Source organism: Zootermopsis nevadensis, unplaced genomic scaffold (assembly GCF_977971745.1).
Source record: "Zootermopsis nevadensis isolate Lab colony 2312 unplaced genomic scaffold, Znev_1.0 Znev_ptg000002l, whole genome shotgun sequence".
Classification (NCBI taxonomy): domain Eukaryota; kingdom Metazoa; phylum Arthropoda; class Insecta; order Blattodea; family Termopsidae; genus Zootermopsis; species Zootermopsis nevadensis.
In genome coordinates this window covers 8658374-8679448 of record NW_028259134.1, presented here as the reverse complement: position 1 = coordinate 8679448, position 21075 = coordinate 8658374, and positions in this window count along the sequence as shown.

Below are 21075 nucleotides of genomic sequence, written 5' to 3'. Positions count from 1 at the left end.
GACTACTGATTAATGTCTGAACATTGGCTCTTCCCGGAATGGTCTTTGAGCTGGTTGCAATTTTTCAACATCGCATTACACAAAGGTAATTATTTAGAACCATGGATGAATGTTTCTCCTTTATTATCTTTACTGTGAAACCATGACATTGAGTTGTTATTTCTTGTAATGTGGTCGTAGGAACTCGAACTCCTCATTTACACTCCATGATTTTGCATGCTTCTGAATCTGGTTTTCAAGGCGATAATACGCAGTTGTACTTCGCCAAAAACAAAGCAAAATAGCAGGTCTTTGCTTGAATGATAGCAAGAGTTTGCCATGAATGGTTCCTAAACATAGGTACACGATTCCATGATGAGAAATCTACTTAATTCTGTTCATCGGGATAGCTCTCAGATATTGCAGACACACGCAAGAGGAACAACACTGAAGTGAGCCCACGTGACTTCATATTTAAAATATTGTGTTTGTTGAGTTGATTCCAGGAACAGCTACAACAATGAAAAAGTACGAATGAACCTACTTCGTAGGGTATATATTTCTATTTTTAACACACTACGACTGGTTATGTTTTGATCCAGTCGCATATTTACCTTCACTGTCTAGCATTATCCGTCTCTGACCCACGGACACTGTAAGTAGGGACTCACTCGTGTCTGCGACTAAACATTGTTATAAAGGTACAACCGCAGATGTGAAGGTGTTACTTAAGCGTGGATAACTTGTAATTGTCACACCAAAATGTTTTTATTTTGTGCAACTTTTTCGTGTTCAGATTTGCAATATTGTTGAAACTCTGGTTGGTGCAGCAGAGAGGGATATTGGATGAACTGGCGGAGACTCTCAAGTGTCAGCACGTAAACCGCTTGATAATTTATACAAGGAGGCCTATATACTTGTTCAGAACATGTAGATTTTATTATAGCAAGTTTTCCGAAGCCGAAGATGACTGTCTGCTGGGTTGTAGAGCTTTGTAGTCTAGTAGAAGTATGCCAACTTTTCCTTTGATTCTTGTTGCCTCCATCATCAGGGCGATGACTTTGGTAATTTTCGAGTGGGCTAAACGGCAATACAACCCAGAAGACAGCCTTACTATGCCATGAAAATCTTAAATTCCACCGGCGGAAAACAGATTTGAGCGCTGAGTTCAAACGGTCTACAAGAAGGGGATGAATGGTAGCAGTTTCTAGTGACTAACACTTTAAAACAATGAAGTAGGATATAATAAAGATGCTTTTTCGTATGAACTTTTACGTAGATGCAAACTTTTCGGAGGAACGCAATGCCCTCTAATCCTCAAGGTAGACTGAGTATATTCTGCCGAAACTTTGGTATCTACTTCGAAGACCATACAGCGTCATACTGCATATATACTCTTGTCTAACGCTGAAGAATCATTTTCAGAAAGATCTGTAAGGTCGATATTTGTGCCCTTGTAAAAGCTGCTCTCCGTCTCTCATTTCTTAAAATGCTGATAAATTCTTGACTAGATGACTAGACCTCCTTCTTCTGTAGAAATACCGTGCTGTATGTCCTTATCGTAGGACATTGTTCCCTTAATGAGTGAAATAATGGTGAAATACCAACATTGTAAATTTAGGGAAATGTAAGACGTATTCTTATCTCCTCTTTACCACCTGCAATATTGAGTGACTCGCTGAACGACTATTATATTCTGAAGACGGACTATGTTCCGCAGAGTTACAATATCTTAAACGTTTCGCTCAACAGAGAAAATGAAATTAATTACACGAGAATTGTCACGGCCTTTCGAATCGGTATAACTTGCGTTACTGAGATAGTCGTTAAAAAAATAACAAATAATACATAATATAATGTTGTATACATATGGACACATGAATATAATGTTGCTTGTACAAAAATATCTAAAATGTTCAGCACACTGACTAGTGAGTATTTCATTAAAGAAACAAATTAAATATTCCTAAAAGGTACTTCATTAAATTAACTTCATTTATCTGCTAATCATTTGCAGCGAAAGAAACGTGCATTTGAATATCAATTACGAAGAAGCATTTTTGTTTTCATTGCTTTTCCTTCATTATCATGCAAGGCTATGAGCCCAGTGCAGTTAGACATTTAAGTTGCATCACAGTTGAATAACTCGTAGTTAAGTGTGTTTCAAATAATCAAAATTTGTATGATATGACGTCTTGTATGATATGACAACTGTTGCTGGGAGAAATATGCCTTTTGTTCTTGTAGCAGATGATGCCTTTCAGCCGTAAAGTAAACACACAAGCCCGTAAGATATTAAACTAACGTTTGTCTAGATTCCGGCGAATGACTGAAAGTGTATTCGGTATCATTGTGGAGAGAGTATGCGGTATTACAGAAACCCATCTCTTTCATAGATTTGAGTAGCGTTCGCCATAGTGTTATGGGATGTTGTGCCCTTCATAATTTTTTGCGCAGCAAGATTCCGAATCAGTACACACCATTACAGTGTTTGAATGATGAGGATTTTGAACCTGGGAATGTTACGCATGGTCATCGCTGCAATCAATTTATGGATCTGGAAAGAAGACAGCGGTATTTTCCTACACAGGATGCGAAACTTGTAAGAGAGTTGTTTTTGGAGTATTTCAACAACGAAGGAAAAGTTTCTTTGCAAGATAAGTTCTGTTTTAAAAACAGTACATCCAGGCAGAAGGCTCTGATTCCGTAATTTATGTAGTAAAAAACTTTAACATGCACGGAACTATTTAGTGTTTAGCATTGTAATCTATAATTGTTAACATAAAATAAAAGTTTGATTTTTAATTACTTACCTCTGTATTACTGACAAGACTTGTAAACCCGTCCTAGGCCTCTTCTTGGTCTATCAGGAACAACAAATCTTTGTAGTACCACAATTTCGGGACATAGAGGTCTTCGCTACTCATTCCAGATTTCTTAGCCATCAATACTTTCTACCGTTCCTTTCTGCTACGTAGATTGCTGATCTTTTTCAACACTTTTTCCTTTTTGGCTTGGGGATCTATTGTTTTAACTTTTTCTGTCAGTACTGAATAAGCACTCTCTTTCACTTCACGGTTCTGGTATTCCTTGCTCTTGACTTTCCAAATAGCAGCCATAAAACACAATAAAGATAGTTCTGCCTACTCTAAACACATTCTCAATACAGGACATGCATATAACACTATTAACGAAACAATGGACATATTAAAAATAGTAAAAAACAAAAGACATAGAGACACAATAGAAATATATCACATATATCAAAATTATAAACAAAACATATGCCTTAATGATAATAATATTGTACTTAACAAACCAATTTTTAAAGCACTTCAGTACATAGACCTCAACCCAGACAAACCACCTTTCACCCACTAGCATCACAGTCGATAACCAGACACTATCCAATGCATTACGTATACCTCCGATCTCTCAAAATAAGATTACGATATTACTTCTTGGGTAACTTCACATAATTTATTTCAACTAATTATTTTGTTTTCTATATTCATTTTTCATTAATATTAAAACATTTACTTCACAGTCCATATACAGAACTTCGACATGAATAAGAAATACGAAATTAACATATTAGTGACCTGGGATACTACAACAAATGGTACTACAACGAATGGTGAATCAATATAAAGGACAAAACATCATAAGAAAAATCATTAAAAATCCTTAAAAGTAATTCAGTGAAAAGTTTATATACAAAACACCAGATGATGGCTATATATAGCCGAAACATGTTGTGTAAGTTCCATATGTAAATCGAGTACTCGATAGGGAACGTAATATGATATTTTAATCTTTTAATCTTTTAATTTTATTGTGATTGACGGTTATTTTTAAATATTTTTATAATGTGAAATGTAATCATGTGATTAACGTTTATACACTGTGTGTTCCGAATACTGACAGTCAGCTGTGACCATTTCCAGGTACTTCAATAGGTCTTTGCCACAGAGTTCCACAAGATAGAACTTCATCTTCATCTTTGCCGATGTAAATACCGGAGACAGGTATACTCTGACTCGACGCCAGCGTTGCCCTTTTATCACAAACATGTTCTTTCCAAACAAGGGGTCTAGGTTTTCGTCAATAGCGATAGATCGGTCAACGAAGTACTGCTCATTCTTTACCAGAACTTTCTTCACCAAGTCCAAGTCATGAATCACCAAAATCGGCTGAACGAACGCGAAGATGCCCACAAACGGCTTGTCACTTTGTTCGCTGTATATTCTTTCAAGAGTCTTTCCTATATTTTCCTTCAAACGGTAGGGGTTTTTTGAAAGGGACACAGACATTCTTCCAGAAGTTGAAGTTTCGAGTGAAATAGAAGTACAAAAATAGAAGTAAGTTTGATAAAAACTTGAAGAGAGCGAGTGTCATGTACTTGAAAATCTGTCTTATTATTGGATATTAACACTGAGTTTATTAAAGACGATATTTTGACATCTTATATACACTTAAACTTTGAAATCGATTTTCCAGAGAAATTTGAAAGGAGGCACACTGTGTTTTCAAGGCTGCAATAATTTTGGAGTGAATTTAAGGCTTTCTTCAATGTGATGGAAAAAATTTTGTTTTCGTGTTTATTGTAATCGATATACGACCAGGTTTTGAAAACAATAGTACCAAGAGTTTTTAAACTCTGTTGACAGAATTTCGTAAAATATGTTTTAGTTTTTCCTCCTTAAAAGCAGTAAGAGAACTGACTTATCTCGCATTGATCGGATGTGCAAGAGCAGAATTACATTGCTCCCGCTATTTTGCAAAAAGATACTCGACCTTCGACCATGTACTGGTTTAAAGCGTCATTGAGACTTTTATTTTCCGCTATGCCTAGAGCCGTTAATGGGGCAACTCTTGATCTACTACCGACTGTTAATGCAGTATTTATCATCACGTATTCCGTTAATTGCTGAAAGACTGTGATGTATTTACACAAGTAAAGAATTATTAAACAACGCTTCATTATACGGTACATAATTTTTTACAAGTGCAAAATGTCTATTACTTCTCATTCCCTCTTACACACGAAAATGTTAATGCAAACTATTCGGTGTTTCAAAGTGGCTGATAGAGAAGAGGTGTAAGAAGGCAAACTTTTATGGGTGATAAAGCGATGGAATAAACGGGATGCTGAATGAGGATATGAAGGAATTCATTCATTGCTGAAATGTAAAGGTCCCTTTCGACTACTGATTAATGTCTGAACATTGGCTCTTCCCGGAATGGTCTTTGAGCTGGTTGCAATTTTTCAACATCGCATTACACAAAGGTAATTATTTAGAACCATGGATGAATGTTTCTCCTTTATTATCTTTACTGTGAAACCATGACATTGAGTTGTTATTTCTTGTAATGTGGTCGTAGGAACTCGAACTCCTCATTTACACTCCATGATTTAGCATGCTTCTGAATCTGGTTTTCAAGGCGATAATACGCAGTTGTACTTCGCCAAAAACAAAGCAAAATAGCAGGTCTTTGCTTGAATGATAGCAAGAGTTTGCCATGAATGGTTCCTAAACATAGGTACACGATTCCATGATGAGAAATCTACTTAATTCTGTTCATCGGGATAGCTCTCAGATATTGCAGACACACGCAAGAGGAACAACACTGAAGTGAGCCCACGTGACTTCATATTTAAAATATTGTGTTTGTTGAGTTGATTCCAGGAACAGCTACAACAATGAAAAAGTACGAATGAACCTACTTCGTAGGGTATATATTTCTATTTTTAACACACTACGACTGGTTATGTTTTGATCCAGTCGCATATTTACCTTCACTGTCTAGCATTATCCGTCTCTGACCCACGGACACTGTAAGTAGGGACTCACTCGTGTCTGCGACTAAACATTGTTATAAAGGTACAACCGCAGATGTGAAGGTGTTACTTAAGCGTGGATAACTTGTAATTGTCACACCAAAATGTTTTTATTTTGTGCAACTTTTTCGTGTTCAGATTTGCAATATTGTTGAAACTCTGGTTGGTGCAGCAGAGAGGGATATTGGATGAACTGGCGGAGACTCTCAAGTGTCAGCACGTAAACCGCTTGATAATTTATACAAGGAGGCCTATATACTTGTTCAGAACATGTAGATTTTATTATAGCAAGTTTTCCGAAGCCGAAGATGACTGTCTGCTGGGTTGTAGAGCTTTGTAGTCTAGTAGAAGTATGCCAACTTTTCCTTTGATTCTTGTTGCCTCCATCATCAGGGCGATGACTTTGGTAATTTTCGAGTGGGCTAAACGGCAATACAACCCAGAAGACAGCCTTACTATGCCATGAAAATCTTAAATTCCACCGGCGGAAAACAGATTTGAGCGCTGAGTTCAAACGGTCTACAAGAAGGGGATGAATGGTAGCAGTTTCTAGTGACTAACACTTTAAAACAATGAAGTAGGATATAATAAAGATGCTTTTTCGTATGAACTTTTACGTAGATGCAAACTTTTCGGAGGAACGCAATGCCCTCTAATCCTCAAGGTAGACTGAGTATATTCTGCCGAAACTTTGGTATCTACTTCGAAGACCATACAGCGTCATACTGCATATATACTCTTGTCTAACGCTGAAGAATCATTTTCAGAAAGATCTGTAAGGTCGATATTTGTGCCCTTGTAAAAGCTGCTCTCCGTCTCTCATTTCTTAAAATGCTGATAAATTCTTGACTAGATGACTAGACCTCCTTCTTCTGTAGAAATACCGTGCTGTATGTCCTTATCGTAGGACATTGTTCCCTTAATGAGTGAAATAATGGTGAAATACCAACATTGTAAATTTAGGGAAATGTAAGACGTATTCTTATCTCCTCTTTACCACCTGCAATATTGAGTGACTCGCTGAACGACTATTATATTCTGAAGACGGACTATGTTCTGCAGAGTTACAATATCTTAAACGTTTCGCTCAACAGAGAAAATGAAATTAATTACACGAGAATTGTCACGGCCTTTCGAATCGGTATAACTTGCGTTACTGAGATAGTCGTTAAAAAAATAACAAATAATACATAATATTATGTTGTATACATATGGACACATGAATATAATGTTGCTTGTACAAAAATATCTAAAATGTTCAGCACACTGACTAGTGAGTATTTCATTAAAGAAACAAATTAAATATTCCTAAAAGGTACTTCATTAAATTATCTTCATTTATCTGCTAATCATTTGCAGCGAAAGAAACGTGCATTTGAATATCAATTACGAAGAAGCATTTTTGTTTTCATTGCTTTTCCTTCATTATCATGCAAGGCTATGAGCCCAGTGCAGTTAGACATTTAAGTTGCATCACAGTTGAATAACTCGTAGGTAAGTGTGTTTCAAATAATCAAAATTTGTATGATATGACGTCTTGTATGATATGACAACTGTTGCTGGGAGAAATATGCCTTTTGTTCTTGTAGCAGATGATGCCTTTCAGCCGTAAAGTAAACACACAAGCCCGTAAGATATTAAACTAACGTTTGTCTAGATTCCGGCGAATGACTGAAAGTGTATTCGGTATCATTGTGGAGAGAGTATGCGGTATTACAGAAACCCATCTCTTTCATAGATTTGAGTAGCGTTCGCCATAGTGTTATGGGATGTTGTGCCCTTCATAATTTTTTGCGCAGCAAGATTCCGAATCAGTACACACCATTACAGTGTTTGAATGATGAGGATTTTGAACCTGGGAATGTTACGCATGGTCATCGCTGCAATCAATTTATGGATCTGGAAAGAAGACAGCGGTATTTTCCTACACAGGATGTGAAACTTGTAAGAGAGTTGTTTTTGGAGTATTTCAACAACGAAGGAAAAGTTTCTTTGCAAGATAAGTTCTGTTTTAAAAACAGTACATCCAGGCAGAAGGCTCTGATTCCGTAATTTATGTAGTAAAAAACTTTAACATGCACGGAACTATTTAGTGTTTAGCATTGTAATCTATAATTGTTAACATAAAATAAAAGTTTGATTTTTAATTACTTACCTCTGTATTACTGACAAGACTTGTAAACCCGTCCTAGGCCTCTTCTTGGTCTATCAGGAACAACAAATCTTTGTAGTACCACAATTTCGGGACATAGAGGTCTTCGCTACTCATTCCAGATTTCTTAGCCATCAATACTTTCTTCCGTTCCTTTCTGCTACGTAGATTGTTGATCTTTTTCAACACTTTTTCCTTTTTGGCTTGGGGATCTATTGTTTTAACTTTTTCTGTCAGTACTGAATAAGCACTCTCTTTCACTTCACGGTTCTGGTATTCCTTGCTCTTGACTTTCCAAATAGCAGCCATAAAACACAATAAAGATAGTTCTGCCTACTCTAAACACATTCTCAATACAGGACATGCATATAACACTATTAACGAAACAATGGACATATTAAAAATAGTAAAAAACAAAAGACATAGAGACACAATAGAAATATATCACATATATCAAAATTATAAACAAAACATATGCCTTAATGATAATAATATTGTACTTAACAACCCAATTTTTAAAGCACTTCAGTACATAGACCTCAACCCAGACAAACCACCTTTCACCCACTAGCATCACAGTCGATAACCAGACACTATCCAATGCATTACGTATACCTCCGATCTCTCAAAATAAGATTACGATATTATTTCTTGGGTAACTTCACATAATTTATTTCAACTAATTATTTTGTTTTCTATATTCATTTTTCATTAATATTAAAACATTTACTTCACAGTCCATATACAGAACTTCGACATGAATAAGAAATACGAAATTAACATATTAGTGACCTGGGATACTACAACAAATGGTACTACAACGAATAGTGAATCAATATAAAGGACAAAACATCATAAGAAAAATCATTAAAAATCCTTAAAAGTAATTCAGTGAAAAGTTTATATACAAAACACCAGATGATGGCTATATATAGCCGAAACATGTTGTGTAAGTTCCATATGTAAATCGAGTACTCGATAGGGAACGTAATATGATATTTTAATCTTTTAATCTTTTAATTTTATTGTGATTGACGGTTATTTTTAAATATTTTAATAATGTGAAATGTAATCATGTGATTAACGTTTATACACTGTGTGTTCCGAATACTGACAGTCAGCTGTGACCATTTCCAGGTACTTCAATAGGTCTTTGCCACAGAGTTCCACAAGATAGAACTTCATCTTCATCTTTGCCGATGTAAATACCGGAGACAGGTATACTCTGACTCGACGCCAGCGTTGCCCTTTTATCACAAACATGTTCTTTCCAAACAAGGGGTCTAGGTTTTCGTCAATAGCGATAGATCGGTCAACGAAGTACTGCTCATTCTTTACCAGAACTTTCTTCACCAAGTCCAAGTCATGAATCACCAAAATCGGCTGAACGAACGCGAAGATGCCCACAAACGGCTTGTCACTTTGTTCGCTGTATATTCTTTCAAGAGTCTTTCCTATATTTTCCTTCAAACGGTAGGGGTTTTTTGAAAGGGACACAGACATTCTTCCAGAAGTTGAAGTTTCGAGTGAAATAGAAGTATAAAAATAGAAGTAAGTTTGATAAAAACTTGAAGAGAGCGAGTGTCATGTACTTGAAAATCTGTCTTATTATTGGATATTAACACTGAGTTTATTAAAGACGATATTTTGACATCTTATATACACTTAAACTTTGAAATCGATTTTCCAGAGAAATTTGAAAGGAGGCACACTGTGTTTTCAAGACTGCAATAATTTTGGAGTGAATTTAAGGCTTTCTTCAATGTGATGGAAAAAATTTTGTTTTCGTGTTTATTGTAATCGATATACGACCAGGTTTTGAAAACAATAGTACCAAGAGTTTTTAAACTCTGTTGACAGAATTTCGTAAAATATGTTTTAGTTTTTCCTCCTTAAAAGCAGTAAGAGAACTGACTTATCTCGCATTGATCGGATGTGCAAGAGCAGAATTACATTGCTCCCGCTATTTTGCAAAAAGATACTCGACCTTCGACCATGTACTGGTTTAAAGCGTCATTGAGACTTTTATTTTCCGCTATGCCTAGAGCCGTTAATGGGGCAACTCTTGATCTACTACCGACTGTTAATGCAGTATTTATCATCACGTATTCCGTTAATTGCTGAAAGACTGTGATGTATTTACACAAGTAAAGAATTATTAAACAACGCTTCATTATACGGTACATAATTTTTTACAAGTGCAAAATGTCTATTACTTCTCATTCCCTCTTACACACGAAAATGTTAATGCAAACTATTCGGTGTTTCAAAGTGGCTGATAGAGAAGAGGTGTAAGAAGGCAAACTTTTATGGGTGATAAAGCGATGGAATAAACGGGATGCTGAATGAGGATATGAAGGAATTCATTCATTGCTGAAATGTAAAGGTCCCTTTCGACTACTGATTAATGTCTGAACATTGGCTCTTCCCGGAATGGTCTTTGAGCTGGTTGCAATTTTTCAACATCGCATTACACAAAGGTAATTATTTAGAACCATGGATGAATGTTTCTCCTTTATTATCTTTACTGTGAAACCATGACATTGAGTTGTTATTTCTTGTAATGTGGTCGTAGGAACTCGAACTCCTCATTTACACTCCATGATTTTGCATGCTTCTGAATCTGGTTTTCAAGGCGATAATACGCAGTTGTACTTCGCCAAAAACAAAGCAAAATAGCAGGTCTTTGCTTGAATGATAGCAAGAGTTTGCCATGAATGGTTCCTAAACATAGGTACACGATTCCATGATGAGAAATCTACTTAATTCTGTTCATCGGGATAGCTCTCAGATATTGCAGACACACGCAAGAGGAACAACACTGAAGTGAGCCCACGTGACTTCATATTTAAAATATTGTGTTTGTTGAGTTGATTCCAGGAACAGCTACAACAATGAAAAAGTACGAATGAACCTACTTCGTAGGGTATATATTTCTATTTTTAACACACTACGACTGGTTATGTTTTGATCCAGTCGCATATTTACCTTCACTGTCTAGCATTATCCGTCTCTGACCCACGGACACTGTAAGTAGGGACTCACTCGTGTCTGCGACTAAACATTGTTATAAAGGTACAACCGCAGATGTGAAGGTGTTACTTAAGCGTGGATAACTTGTAATTGTCACACCAAAATGTTTTTATTTTGTGCAACTTTTTCGTGTTCAGATTTGCAATATTGTTGAAACTCTGGTTGGTGCAGCAGAGAGGGATATTGGATGAACTGGCGGAGACTCTCAAGTGTCAGCACGTAAACCGCTTGATAATTTATACAAGGAGGCCTATATACTTGTTCAGAACATGTAGATTTTATTATAGCAAGTTTTCCGAAGCCGAAGATGACTGTCTGCTGGGTTGTAGAGCTTTGTAGTCTAGTAGAAGTATGCCAACTTTTCCTTTGATTCTTGTTGCCTCCATCATCAGGGCGATGACTTTGGTAATTTTCGAGTGGGCTAAACGGCAATACAACCCAGAAGACAGCCTTACTATGCCATGAAAATCTTAAATTCCACCGGCGGAAAACAGATTTGAGCGCTGAGTTCAAACGGTCTACAAGAAGGGGATGAATGGTAGCAGTTTCTAGTGACTAACACTTTAAAACAATGAAGTAGGATATAATAAAGATGCTTTTTCGTATGAACTTTTACGTAGATGCAAACTTTTCGGAGGAACGCAATGCCCTCTAATCCTCAAGGTAGACTGAGTATATTCTGCCGAAACTTTGGTATCTACTTCGAAGACCATACAGCGTCATACTGCATATATACTCTTGTCTAACGCTGAAGAATCATTTTCAGAAAGATCTGTAAGGTCGATATTTGTGCCCTTGTAAAAGCTGCTCTCCGTCTCTCATTTCTTAAAATGCTGATAAATTCTTGACTAGATGACTAGACCTCCTTCTTCTGTAGAAATACCGTGCTGTATGTCCTTATCGTAGGACATTGTTCCCTTAATGAGTGAAATAATGGTGAAATACCAACATTGTAAATTTAGGGAAATGTAAGACGTATTCTTATCTCCTCTTTACCACCTGCAATATTGAGTGACTCGCTGAACGACTATTATATTCTGAAGACGGACTATGTTCCGCAGAGTTACAATATCTTAAACGTTTCGCTCAACAGAGAAAATGAAATTAATTACACGAGAATTGTCACGGCCTTTCGAATCGGTATAACTTGCGTTACTGAGATAGTCGTTAAAAAAATAACAAATAATACATAATATAATGTTGTATACATATGGACACATGAATATAATGTTGCTTGTACAAAAATATCTAAAATGTTCAGCACACTGACTAGTGAGTATTTCATTAAAGAAACAAATTAAATATTCCTAAAAGGTACTTCATTAAATTAACTTCATTTATCTGCTAATCATTTGCAGCGAAAGAAACGTGCATTTGAATATCAATTACGAAGAAGCATTTTTGTTTTCATTGCTTTTCCTTCATTATCATGCAAGGCTATGAGCCCAGTGCAGTTAGACATTTAAGTTGCATCACAGTTGAATAACTCGTAGTTAAGTGTGTTTCAAATAATCAAAATTTGTATGATATGACGTCTTGTATGATATGACAACTGTTGCTGGGAGAAATATGCCTTTTGTTCTTGTAGCAGATGATGCCTTTCAGCCGTAAAGTAAACACACAAGCCCGTAAGATATTAAACTAACGTTTGTCTAGATTCCGGCGAATGACTGAAAGTGTATTCGGTATCATTGTGGAGAGAGTATGCGGTATTACAGAAACCCATCTCTTTCATAGATTTGAGTAGCGTTCGCCATAGTGTTATGGGATGTTGTGCCCTTCATAATTTTTTGCGCAGCAAGATTCCGAATCAGTACACACCATTACAGTGTTTGAATGATGAGGATTTTGAACCTGGGAATGTTACGCATGGTCATCGCTGCAATCAATTTATGGATCTGGAAAGAAGACAGCGGTATTTTCCTACACAGGATGCGAAACTTGTAAGAGAGTTGTTTTTGGAGTATTTCAACAACGAAGGAAAAGTTTCTTTGCAAGATAAGTTCTGTTTTAAAAACAGTACATCCAGGCAGAAGGCTCTGATTCCGTAATTTATGTAGTAAAAAACTTTAACATGCACGGAACTATTTAGTGTTTAGCATTGTAATCTATAATTGTTAACATAAAATAAAAGTTTGATTTTTAATTACTTACCTCTGTATTACTGACAAGACTTGTAAACCCGTCCTAGGCCTCTTCTTGGTCTATCAGGAACAACAAATCTTTGTAGTACCACAATTTCGGGACATAGAGGTCTTCGCTACTCATTCCAGATTTCTTAGCCATCAATACTTTCTACCGTTCCTTTCTGCTACGTAGATTGCTGATCTTTTTCAACACTTTTTCCTTTTTGGCTTGGGGATCTATTGTTTTAACTTTTTCTGTCAGTACTGAATAAGCACTCTCTTTCACTTCACGGTTCTGGTATTCCTTGCTCTTGACTTTCCAAATAGCAGCCATAAAACACAATAAAGATAGTTCTGCCTACTCTAAACACATTCTCAATACAGGACATGCATATAACACTATTAACGAAACAATGGACATATTAAAAATAGTAAAAAACAAAAGACATAGAGACACAATAGAAATATATCACATATATCAAAATTATAAACAAAACATATGCCTTAATGATAATAATATTGTACTTAACAAACCAATTTTTAAAGCACTTCAGTACATAGACCTCAACCCAGACAAACCACCTTTCACCCACTAGCATCACAGTCGATAACCAGACACTATCCAATGCATTACGTATACCTCCGATCTCTCAAAATAAGATTACGATATTACTTCTTGGGTAACTTCACATAATTTATTTCAACTAATTATTTTGTTTTCTATATTCATTTTTCATTAATATTAAAACATTTACTTCACAGTCCATATACAGAACTTCGACATGAATAAGAAATACGAAATTAACATATTAGTGACCTGGGATACTACAACAAATGGTACTACAACGAATGGTGAATCAATATAAAGGACAAAACATCATAAGAAAAATCATTAAAAATCCTTAAAAGTAATTCAGTGAAAAGTTTATATACAAAACACCAGATGATGGCTATATATAGCCGAAACATGTTGTGTAAGTTCCATATGTAAATCGAGTACTCGATAGGGAACGTAATATGATATTTTAATCTTTTAATCTTTTAATTTTATTGTGATTGACGGTTATTTTTAAATATTTTTATAATGTGAAATGTAATCATGTGATTAACGTTTATACACTGTGTGTTCCGAATACTGACAGTCAGCTGTGACCATTTCCAGGTACTTCAATAGGTCTTTGCCACAGAGTTCCACAAGATAGAACTTCATCTTCATCTTTGCCGATGTAAATACCGGAGACAGGTATACTCTGACTCGACGCCAGCGTTGCCCTTTTATCACAAACATGTTCTTTCCAAACAAGGGGTCTAGGTTTTCGTCAATAGCGATAGATCGGTCAACGAAGTACTGCTCATTCTTTACCAGAACTTTCTTCACCAAGTCCAAGTCATGAATCACCAAAATCGGCTGAACGAACGCGAAGATGCCCACAAACGGCTTGTCACTTTGTTCGCTGTATATTCTTTCAAGAGTCTTTCCTATATTTTCCTTCAAACGGTAGGGGTTTTTTGAAAGGGACACAGACATTCTTCCAGAAGTTGAAGTTTCGAGTGAAATAGAAGTACAAAAATAGAAGTAAGTTTGATAAAAACTTGAAGAGAGCGAGTGTCATGTACTTGAAAATCTGTCTTATTATTGGATATTAACACTGAGTTTATTAAAGACGATATTTTGACATCTTATATACACTTAAACTTTGAAATCGATTTTCCAGAGAAATTTGAAAGGAGGCACACTGTGTTTTCAAGGCTGCAATAATTTTGGAGTGAATTTAAGGCTTTCTTCAATGTGATGGAAAAAATTTTGTTTTCGTGTTTATTGTAATCGATATACGACCAGGTTTTGAAAACAATAGTACCAAGAGTTTTTAAACTCTGTTGACAGAATTTCGTAAAATATGTTTTAGTTTTTCCTCCTTAAAAGCAGTAAGAGAACTGACTTATCTCGCATTGATCGGATGTGCAAGAGCAGAATTACATTGCTCCCGCTATTTTGCAAAAAGATACTCGACCTTCGACCATGTACTGGTTTAAAGCGTCATTGAGACTTTTATTTTCCGCTATGCCTAGAGCCGTTAATGGGGCAACTCTTGATCTACTACCGACTGTTAATGCAGTATTTATCATCACGTATTCCGTTAATTGCTGAAAGACTGTGATGTATTTACACAAGTAAAGAATTATTAAACAACGCTTCATTATACGGTACATAATTTTTTACAAGTGCAAAATGTCTATTACTTCTCATTCCCTCTTACACACGAAAATGTTAATGCAAACTATTCGGTGTTTCAAAGTGGCTGATAGAGAAGAGGTGTAAGAAGGCAAACTTTTATGGGTGATAAAGCGATGGAATAAACGGGATGCTGAATGAGGATATGAAGGAATTCATTCATTGCTGAAATGTAAAGGTCCCTTTCGACTACTGATTAATGTCTGAACATTGGCTCTTCCCGGAATGGTCTTTGAGCTGGTTGCAATTTTTCAACATCGCATTACACAAAGGTAATTATTTAGAACCATGGATGAATGTTTCTCCTTTATTATCTTTACTGTGAAACCATGACATTGAGTTGTTATTTCTTGTAATGTGGTCGTAGGAACTCGAACTCCTCATTTACACTCCATGATTTAGCATGCTTCTGAATCTGGTTTTCAAGGCGATAATACGCAGTTGTACTTCGCCAAAAACAAAGCAAAATAGCAGGTCTTTGCTTGAATGATAGCAAGAGTTTGCCATGAATGGTTCCTAAACATAGGTACACGATTCCATGATGAGAAATCTACTTAATTCTGTTCATCGGGATAGCTCTCAGATATTGCAGACACACGCAAGAGGAACAACACTGAAGTGAGCCCACGTGACTTCATATTTAAAATATTGTGTTTGTTGAGTTGATTCCAGGAACAGCTACAACAATGAAAAAGTACGAATGAACCTACTTCGTAGGGTATATATTTCTATTTTTAACACACTACGACTGGTTATGTTTTGATCCAGTCGCATATTTACCTTCACTGTCTAGCATTATCCGTCTCTGACCCACGGACACTGTAAGTAGGGACTCACTCGTGTCTGCGACTAAACATTGTTATAAAGGTACAACCGCAGATGTGAAGGTGTTACTTAAGCGTGGATAACTTGTAATTGTCACACCAAAATGTTTTTATTTTGTGCAACTTTTTCGTGTTCAGATTTGCAATATTGTTGAAACTCTGGTTGGTGCAGCAGAGAGGGATATTGGATGAACTGGCGGAGACTCTCAAGTGTCAGCACGTAAACCGCTTGATAATTTATACAAGGAGGCCTATATACTTGTTCAGAACATGTAGATTTTATTATAGCAAGTTTTCCGAAGCCGAAGATGACTGTCTGCTGGGTTGTAGAGCTTTGTAGTCTAGTAGAAGTATGCCAACTTTTCCTTTGATTCTTGTTGCCTCCATCATCAGGGCGATGACTTTGGTAATTTTCGAGTGGGCTAAACGGCAATACAACCCAGAAGACAGCCTTACTATGCCATGAAAATCTTAAATTCCACCGGCGGAAAACAGATTTGAGCGCTGAGTTCAAACGGTCTACAAGAAGGGGATGAATGGTAGCAGTTTCTAGTGACTAACACTTTAAAACAATGAAGTAGGATATAATAAAGATGCTTTTTCGTATGAACTTTTACGTAGATGCAAACTTTTCGGAGGAACGCAATGCCCTCTAATCCTCAAGGTAGACTGAGTATATTCTGCCGAAACTTTGGTATCTACTTCGAAGACCATACAGCGTCATACTGCATATATACTCTTGTCTAACGCTGAAGAATCATTTTCAGAAAGATCTGTAAGGTCGATATTTGTGCCCTTGTAAAAGCTGCTCTCCGTCTCTCATTTCTTAAAATGCTGATAAATTCTTGACTAGATGACTAGACCTCCTTCTTCTGTAGAAATACCGTGCTGTATGTCCTTATCGTAGGACATTGTTCCCTTAATGAGTGAAATAATGGTGAAATACCAACATTGTAAATTTAGGGAAATGTAAGACGTATTCTTATCTCCTCTTTACCACCTGCAATATTGAGTGACTCGCTGAACGACTATTATATTCTGAAGACGGACTATGTTCTGCAGAGTTACAATATCTTAAACGTTTCGCTCAACAGAGAAAATGAAATTAATTACACGAGAATTGTCACGGCCTTTCGAATCGGTATAACTTGCGTTACTGAGATAGTCGTTAAAAAAATAACAAATAATACATAATATTATGTTGTATACATATGGACACATGAATATAATGTTGCTTGTACAAAAATATCTAAAATGTTCAGCACACTGACTAGTGAGTATTTCATTAAAGAAACAAATTAAATATTCCTAAAAGGTACTTCATTAAATTATCTTCATTTATCTGCTAATCATTTGCAGCGAAAGAAACGTGCATTTGAATATCAATTACGAAGAAGCATTTTTGTTTTCATTGCTTTTCCTTCATTATCATGCAAGGCTATGAGCCCAGTGCAGTTAGACATTTAAGTTGCATCACAGTTGAATAACTCGTAGGTAAGTGTGTTTCAAATAATCAAAATTTGTATGATATGACGTCTTGTATGATATGACAACTGTTGCTGGGAGAAATATGCCTTTTGTTCTTGTAGCAGATGATGCCTTTCAGCCGTAAAGTAAACACACAAGCCCGTAAGATATTAAACTAACGTTTGTCTAGATTCCGGCGAATGACTGAAAGTGTATTCGGTATCATTGTGGAGAGAGTATGCGGTATTACAGAAACCCATCTCTTTCATAGATTTGAGTAGCGTTCGCCATAGTGTTATGGGATGTTGTGCCCTTCATAATTTTTTGCGCAGCAAGATTCCGAATCAGTACACACCATTACAGTGTTTGAATGATGAGGATTTTGAACCTGGGAATGTTACGCATGGTCATCGCTGCAATCAATTTATGGATCTGGAAAGAAGACAGCGGTATTTTCCTACACAGGATGTGAAACTTGTAAGAGAGTTGTTTTTGGAGTATTTCAACAACGAAGGAAAAGTTTCTTTGCAAGATAAGTTCTGTTTTAAAAACAGTACATCCAGGCAGAAGGCTCTGATTCCGTAATTTATGTAGTAAAAAACTTTAACATGCACGGAACTATTTAGTGTTTAGCATTGTAATCTATAATTGTTAACATAAAATAAAAGTTTGATTTTTAATTACTTACCTCTGTATTACTGACAAGACTTGTAAACCCGTCCTAGGCCTCTTCTTGGTCTATCAGGAACAACAAATCTTTGTAGTACCACAATTTCGGGACATAGAGGTCTTCGCTACTCATTCCAGATTTCTTAGCCATCAATACTTTCTTCCGTTCCTTTCTGCTACGTAGATTGTTGATCTTTTTCAACACTTTTTCCTTTTTGGCTTGGGGATCTATTGTTTTAACTTTTTCTGTCAGTACTGAATAAGCACTCTCTTTCACTTCACGGTTCTGGTATTCCTTGCTCTTGACTTTCCAAATAGCAGCCATAAAACACAATAAAGATAGTTCTGCCTACTCTAAACACATTCTCAATACAGGACATGCATATAACACTATTAACGAAACAATGGACATATTAAAAATAGTAAAAAACAAAAGACATAGAGACACAATAGAAATATATCACATATATCAAAATTATAAACAAAACATATGCCTTAATGATAATAATATTGTACTTAACAACCCAATTTTTAAAGCACTTCAGTACATAGACCTCAACCCAGACAAACCACCTTTCACCCACTAGCATCACAGTCGATAACCAGACACTATCCAATGCATTACGTATACCTCCGATCTCTCAAAATAAGATTACGATATTATTTCTTGGGTAACTTCACATAATTTATTTCAACTAATTATTTTGTTTTCTATATTCATTTTTCATTAATATTAAAACATTTACTTCACAGTCCATATACAGAACTTCGACATGAATAAGAAATACGAAATTAACATATTAGTGACCTGGGATACTACAACAAATGGTACTACAACGAATAGTGAATCAATATAAAGGACAAAACATCATAAGAAAAATCATTAAAAATCCTTAAAAGTAATTCAGTGAAAAGTTTATATACAAAACACCAGATGATGGCTATATATAGCCGAAACATGTTGTGTAAGTTCCATATGTAAATCGAGTACTCGATAGGGAACGTAATATGATATTTTAATCTTTTAATCTTTTAATTTTATTGTGATTGACGGTTATTTTTAAATATTTTAATAATGTGAAATGTAATCATGTGATTAACGTTTATACACTGTGTGTTCCGAATACTGACAGTCAGCTGTGACCATTTCCAGGTACTTCAATAGGTCTTTGCCACAGAGTTCCACAAGATAGAACTTCATCTTCATCTTTGCCGATGTAAATACCGGAGACAGGTATACTCTGACTCGACGCCAGCGTTGCCCTTTTATCACAAACATGTTCTTTCCAAACAAGGGGTCTAGGTTTTCGTCAATAGCGATAGATCGGTCAACGAAGTACTGCTCATTCTTTACCAGAACTTTCTTCACCAAGTCCAAGTCATGAATCACCAAAATCGGCTGAACGAACGCGAAGATGCCCACAAACGGCTTGTCACTTTGTTCGCTGTATATTCTTTCAAGAGTCTTTCCTATATTTTCCTTCAAACGGTAGGGGTTTTTTGAAAGGGACACAGACATTCTTCCAGAAGTTGAAGTTTCGAGTGAAATAGAAGTATAAAAATAGAAGTAAGTTTGATAAAAACTTGAAGAGAGCGAGTGTCATGTACTTGAAAATCTGTCTTATTATTGGATATTAACACTGAGTTTATTAAAGACGATATTTTGACATCTTATATACACTTAAACTTTGAAATCGATTTTCCAGAGAAATTTGAAAGGAGGCACACTGTGTTTTCAAGACTGCAATAATTTTGGAGTGAATTTAAGGCTTTCTTCAATGTGATGGAAAAAATTTTGTTTTCGTGTTTATTGTAATCGATATACGACCAGGTTTTGAAAACAATAGTACCAAGAGTTTTTAAACTCTGTTGACAGAATTTCGTAAAATATGTTTTAGTTTTTCCTCCTTAAAAGCAGTAAGAGAACTGACTTATCTCGCATTGATCGGATGTGCAAGAGCAGAATTACATTGCTCCCGCTATTTTGCAAAAAGATACTCGACCTTCGACCATGTACTGGTTTAAAGCGTCATTGAGACTTTTATTTTCCGCTATGCCTAGAGCCGTTAATGGGGCAACTCTTGATCTACTACCGACTGTTAATGCAGTATTTATCATCACGTATTCCGTTAATTGCTGAAAGACTGTGATGTATTTACACAAGTAAAGAATTATTAAACAACGCTTCATTATACGGTACATAATTTTTTACAAGTGCAAAATGTCTATTACTTCTCATTCCCTCTTACACACGAAAATGTTAATGCAAACTATTCGGTGTTTCAAAGTGGCTGATAGAGAAGAGGTGTAAGAAGGCAAACTTTTATGGGTGATAAAGCGATGGAATAAACGGGATGCTGAATGAGGATATGAAGGAATTCATTCATTGCTGAAATGTAAAGGTCCCTTTCGACTACTGATTAATGTCTGAACATTGGCTCTTCCCGGAATGGTCTTTGAGCTGGTTGCAATTTTTCAACATCGCATTACACAAAGGTAATTATTTAGAACCATGGATGAATGTTTCTCCTTTATTATCTTTACTGTGAAACCATGACATTGAGTTGTTATTTCTTGTAATGTGGTCGTAGGAACTCGAACTCCTCATTTACACTCCATGATTTAGCATGCTTCTGAATCTGGTTTTCAAGGCGATAATACGCAGTTGTACTTCGCCAAAAACAAAGCAAAATAGCAGGTCTTTGCTTGAATAATAGCAAGAGTTTGCCATGAATGGTTCCTAAACATAG